This window comes from Otolemur garnettii, unplaced genomic scaffold, assembly GCF_000181295.1.
Source record: "Otolemur garnettii isolate 467f Iridium unplaced genomic scaffold, OtoGar3 scaffold00024, whole genome shotgun sequence".
NCBI classification, from domain to species: Eukaryota; Metazoa; Chordata; class Mammalia; order Primates; family Galagidae; genus Otolemur; species Otolemur garnettii.
The window spans coordinates 21,784,702-21,790,170 of record NW_003852419.1 but is presented as its reverse complement, the minus strand read 5'-3'; positions in this window follow the sequence as shown (position 1 = coordinate 21,790,170).

Genomic DNA, 5,469 nt, shown 5'->3' with positions numbered 1-5,469 from the left:
GTTGTTGCAGTTTGGCCGGGGCTGGGTTTGAACTTGCCATCCTTGGTATATGGAGCCAGCGTTCTACTCACTGAGCCACAGGTGCCTCCCAAGAAGAGAACTCTTAGTCCATTCTTGTTGCTGTAAAGGAATGTCTGAGGCTGGGGCATTTATAAAAAGAGGTTTATTTGGCTCATGGCTGTTAGACTGGGTAGCTGGAGAGAGGCTACAGCTGCTTCCACTGATAGCAAAGGTGAGGGGAGCCAGTGGTGCAGGAAGGAAGCAAGAGAGAGGGGAGGTGCCAGGCTCTTTTTAGCCACCAGGGCTTGTGGGAACTAACAGAGTAAGAACTCTCTCAGTACCCCAAGGACTGTACCACCAAGTCATTCACGAGGGATCCGCTCTCATGACCCAAACACCTCCTATTAGGCCCCATGTCCAACACTGGGGATCAAACTTCAACATGAGCTGTGGGGGACAAACATCAAAACTATAGCAAAAATAAACTAATCTCCCCCCAGTATTTTCTGGGCTATACAGAATGAGGTAAGGACGCAGCATTAAATAACACAGTGATGAGGATGTCCCTTGGCACTTCTGATTATGTGAAATACAAAGCCTCAGCTTGGTGCGACTCTGCCTTCAACACCTCTTTCAAGTTTTTCTTTCTTCTCTCTTAACCAAGGATGAGTAGGCCTCAGGCTCAGAGTTTCGTTTCCTTTCCTTTCCTTTCCTTTCTTTTCCTTCCTTTCTTTCTTTCTTTCCTTCCTTTATTATTATTATTTTTTTTTTTTGAGACAGAGCCTCAAGCTGTTGCCCTGGGTAGAGTACTGTGGCATCTCAGCTCACAGCAACCGCCAACTCCCGGGCTCAAGCGATTCTCCTGCCTCCACCTCCCAAGTAGCTGGGACTACAGGTGCCTGCCACAGTGCCCGGCTATTTTTTGGTCACAGCTGTCATTGTCGTTTGGCAGGCCCGGGCTTGATTCTAACCCACCAGCTCAGGTGTATGTGGCTGGTGCCTTAGCTGCTTGAGCCACAGGTGCTGAGGCTCAGAGTTTTCAATCAGCAAGAGTATCCAGCTAGAATCTAATGTCACTGCTGTTTCATCATATTCATCTTACTGTTATATAATATGTCCTCCTACTTATAGCAGGGGACACTGATTGTAAACTTTGACTACAAAGTTTCTTTTCGACTTGTTTCATTTCTGACCTGGGCCAGTTCACCCCTTCTTAGGCAATGTGGTGGTCCCCCACTCCTGGGAGGTCATTGTATTGATGCTGAACTTAGTGCAGAGACCTGATTGGCATAGTGCACTACAGACCAGAACTCCTGGACTCCAGTGATCCTCCTGCCTCAGCCTCCTGAGTAGCTGAGACTACAGGCTCCTACCACAATGCCTGACTGATTTTTCTATTTTTAGGAGAGATGTGGTCTCGCTCTTGCTCAGTTTTAAACTCCTGAGCTCAAGCCATCCTCCCACCTTGGCCTCACAAAGTGCTAGGATTTCAGGCATGAGCCATCAAGCCTGCTCTCTACTCTCTCTTTCTGCCATTAAACAGCTGCTTGAGTAGATTTCACTTCATTTTTTCTTTCTTCATTGGCATTCATTAGATACTTTTAAATGTCTAATTGCAAGAACTCATTTGAAGAACCTTGAATTTTCATGTCAGGTGTGAATTAGTGTCCAGTAACTCAGAGCTTGTCTGCTTGCCTACTTAATTTAGAGATATGCTGGTTGGTGCAAGCCTTCTGGTGCCAAAAAAAATCTCTCATTTCTAAAGCTTTCTAGCCAAGCTCAGTGAAAAATACTGCCATAAATACTCATTCCAATAGCTCCCCAGACCATAGACAAAGCTTTTATGCTGAATTTACTTGGAGCTCCCCAGTCTAGCCAAAATCATCTCACTCATACTCCTTGTGGGTCATCAGAAATGTCTAGGTCTTCCCACTGCTTGCTACACTGAGTGACACCTTCCTTGTTCTGCTGGGCCAATAGTCCATGGGTCCAGATGCCAGATTGGAGCTTTGGGCCTTAATTTTCTGCAGTTGTAAACTTCTGGCTTACTGGCTTACCATAGGGTGATGCTCTGGCCACAGGCATTGAAGGTTGAAGCTCTGGCCTGTTGGCTTCCATTATGGGAGGCCCTTGCTGCTGGGGGTAGGCTGTCTGGGCAGAGCTGGTCAGCCATTTGATGGTGACTTGCAGAGTGGAAATGTAAAGGGGAGTAGAAAGGGAGGTTCTGGAAGGACATAAAGTCCTTCCTCCTATCCCATGAATTGCCCTATAATCCCTGAGGTTCACTTAGTCCACATAAGCAGACCTTGGCTTCCAAGGTCAGGCATAGACCAGTCACTAGCCAGCCCCTGCAAGGGTGTGCTGTGAGGGCCCTGTGTTTCCCAGCATGGACACATATTCAAGCCAACTAGGAATGACCATCAGAGCAGCACACAAAACACACAATAACAACAATGAATGTCTCTCAGCAAGACACTGCCACACATCAACACAAACACATCTCCGAGACACTGATATACCAAGGTTATGAAACCTTACCAAGTTCTTTGTACAGTGCTGCCAAGGTAAGTGCACAGGGGCAAGTTTGCAAACTTAATTGTCAGACTCCCTATGATGATAGCTCTGATGGCCATTCCAGAAAACAAGTACCAACATTGTTCTGGAGGGTGGACTAGACACTGGCATCAGTGCATAGCATCCCAAGAGGACTACTTTGAAGGTGACTGTAGTGATATTCAGCAGAGGTATGTAGCACTTTTTCTAGGATGAGTTTGAGAACTTAACTGACCTTGTATGTATGTATGTGTGTGAATGTAGGGAAAGAAAAAAATTTTTTTCTACTCATCTTAAGTTCTCTGAGACCCTGTGAATTACACTAACAAAAGACAGATTAAAAAGAGAAAAACAAGTTTATTAACTTGTACATCCTGCTTTCACAATGGAGCACTCAGAGATGAGTGACTCAGAGGTGTGGCTAGAATCTGGGTTTATTTAGCGTCTTAACAAAAGGCTAATAAATTATTAGAGAGGTGACAAGACAAAGGAAAAATCTTTGAATTTTTAGGGCAGATATAATTGTGGGAGGGCAGATGTATGGGGGAACTAATAGAAGATAAGGGCTAGTGAGTAGAGTTTGTTACGCATATTCCACCTTCTCTAGATTTGCCTCCCATGACTGAGTTCCGACCTTCCTGGTGGGAACCGGAGGGAGAACACCTTTACAGACTTACTTCCTGCTTTTAGGCAAATAGGGAGAGGGCAGAGGGCTTTTCTTGTATTAACATCTTTTCAATTGCCTTCAGCCCAAAACAATCCTTATGCCAAAGTGACATATTTTGGGATGGCATGCTCTGACCTCCTTCAGTGGTACTATTAGGACCCATCAGATCAAGAGCAGGGGAAGCCAGCACCTCGTTATTGAACCTTTCAATGATAATTCCAGGAAACTCATGTCAGACACTCTGGGTCCATCTCTTATGTCAATAAAATGCCCACAACTCCAGGATAATTCTCCCCTAGTATCTTCGCTACTAACATTTAGAATAGATAGCTTGAAAATGAATGAGTGATGGGTTTGGAAAGGCAGAACTCCTTTTTTCTAATTGTAAATGCAGCAAGTCTTATCCAGAAGGTCCAGCATCTTTCTTTAAAAAGGTATCCCCCCTCTCCAAAAAAAAATTTTTAAAGGTGTTCTTCTCACCTACTTTTTAATTCAAGGTCCTCTACTGTTCCTAACCCAACAAGAAAATTTCTGCATTATCTCTGTGATATTCTGTGTGTAAGGTTAGAATACGTATAACACATAACTTGTCACTTTAACCATTTTTAAGTGTACGTGTACAATTCAGTGGCATTAAGCATATTTACACTGTGCAACCATCAGCGCCATCATCCACAGAATGTTTTTTATCATCCCCAAAGACATAGATATGAGAAAAGCCCTCTGCCCTCTCCCAATGTGCCTATTTAAACAACAACTTTTCATCCCCCCATCCGCAACCCCCCTGGAAACAACTGTTCTACTCGAGTCTCTAAGAATTTGACTATTCTACATACCTCGTATAAGTGAAATCATAGCAATATTGTCCTTTTATGTCTGGTTTATTTCACTTGGCATAAAATCTTCAAGGTTCATCCATGTTGTAGCATGTGTTGAAATTTCCTTTTTTTTTTTTAGAGGATGGATAATGTTCCATTGTGTGTATATACCACATTTTCTTTATCCATTCCTCTGCGGATGGACATTCAGGTTATTTCCACCTTTTGGCTGTTGTGAATAATACTGCTATAAACATTGAGGCACAGACAGCCGTAAGTGCTGCAGCATCTGTATTTTTCAGATACCTCCCCCCCACACACACTGCTTTAGGTGCTGCAGGGTTGAGACACCCTCCCTCTTCTGCAGATTCACACCGTGTCCCAGTTCTCAAACCAGGCTTCCTTACAGGGCGGCTGGGGAAGCCTCAAAGTGCTATTGGGGTTGCCGATTGATCTCAGGCTACCATCTGGCGCTGCCTCCCTGAAGGTGGGCTTCTGCTGGTGCTCTAACAGTGGCTTCCAATCAGCCACTTCAATGACCATGAGCTTGAGGAAGTTCCTAGGCCTTTTTGCAAATTCGCCCCCTCTCTTCCTTGAGACCAACTGTGCATATCAAAGATGGTGGACAGGCTTCTACCCTTTCTCCCAGAGCAGGGAGCACCTCTTAGCCTTCACATGTACATGACTGAGAGGGGTCACTCCAGATATTGTTACAGAACAAAGAAAATCTTGCCAGGCCAGGTGAAGCATGCCACTATGAGGGGGATCCCTTGAGCCCAGGCAAGACCCTATGTCTAAAAAAACAGCAACAACAATTAAAAATTGTTCCAAGATGACTTTTGTCTCAGCCATGTCCTAGAAGTTTCAGAAAGCTCCTAAATTACTGTTTCCATAGCTAAAAAATATCAGTTTTGTTTATGCAGACTTCTACAGGCTCTTGCCTGGTGTCTGAAGCTGAACCATGCACGGAGGGCTCTGGCAGAGGCTGCTTAGGTGCACGAGAGCCATTGTGCCATGTGGCTGAGGAGAGGTTCTTTTCTCCCCACTCTAAGGGGGGCATGGCATGGCTTGCTGGGTAGTGAGGCCCTTGGGGCTGAGGGCTGCACAGCTGGTGTGTCTAAGGCTGGTAGCCTATAATCCAGGGTTGATGGCCCGGGCTGGAAACTCAGCTTCCTCTCAGACTTTGGCAGAAGTGGCAGTGCCCTGGGCTTTAAAGGCATCTGTGTGCACCACTGGGGCCTCCTAAAATCAGGATGGGAGGCCAAGGTTCTGATTGTGCAAGTGGAAGTGTAGGCCAAGGAAATTTGAGTTTTTATTGTTAATAGAGTCCTATTAGGGTCTCCAGGCAGAAGAAGCCTTAGAAAATTCTGATTCCCTGATAATTTCCAAATGTCAATCAATGAACATTGAGACAGATTCTTTTTTTTTTTT